We start from the raw sequence: 856 nt of genomic DNA on the forward strand, positions 1-856 counted from the left end.
CCACCAAGAGAACAACCAGGTAGAATGCAGAAAACTGAGCAGATGTAAAGAATAAGAATAGGATAGGGTTTAGATTCCTCTTTCAGAACATTGTCCAAACTTGTGTTTCAATATGATGGTGTATGAAGCATTCCAGATGTGGCAGTAATTAGTAATTAGGAATTCAAGTAGTGGTCAAATGCAAAAATAACTTTAGCCTAAATTAGATTTTATATAACTTCCTTTTTTTAAAGATATTTTTTTGGGGGGGCTTGTCATGACTTTATTGAGAGGACAGGACGGTGTGTAGGTGAAGAAGCTGGGATGAGAAAGTGGGTGATGACGTACAGTAAATGATGGAAGCTGGGAATTCAGGATCTCTGAGAACAAATAACCAAGCAGCTCTTTCAGAGTTTGTGTAGATTTCCTACCATTAATTAAATATTTGAATCCCATAGATTAATCTGTTTTTATCTGTTTTTATCTTACATCAAAACCTGAACTAGTATCTAAATAAAGAAATATCCAAGAAGATAGCCTACATTAAGAAAGCAATGTTCACTTTCTACTGTATCCATCTTAACCCTGTGCTTTTGTGACAAACAGCTACAGCTCCTACTCTGATGATATCCCCTCCTCTCGCACCACCTCCTACACCGTCAGCACCACCAAGTCGAGGTAATCATTTTGATACCAAACCTCATGCATCAATGTCCCCTATCTATGCCAACAAATAACACAATCTCTGCAATCTTTTTAATCTTCTTAATAATGTATTCTTTGTTTCCTTATAGTGACATCTATGATAACGACAGTAAAGGCTACTCTTACACCAAACCAGAATCCAGGTAGGAAACAGAATGAGGAGCAAATTAAG

Source organism: Labrus mixtus, chromosome 13, assembly GCF_963584025.1.
Source record: "Labrus mixtus chromosome 13, fLabMix1.1, whole genome shotgun sequence".
In the NCBI taxonomy this organism is placed as follows: Eukaryota; Metazoa; Chordata; class Actinopteri; order Labriformes; family Labridae; genus Labrus; species Labrus mixtus.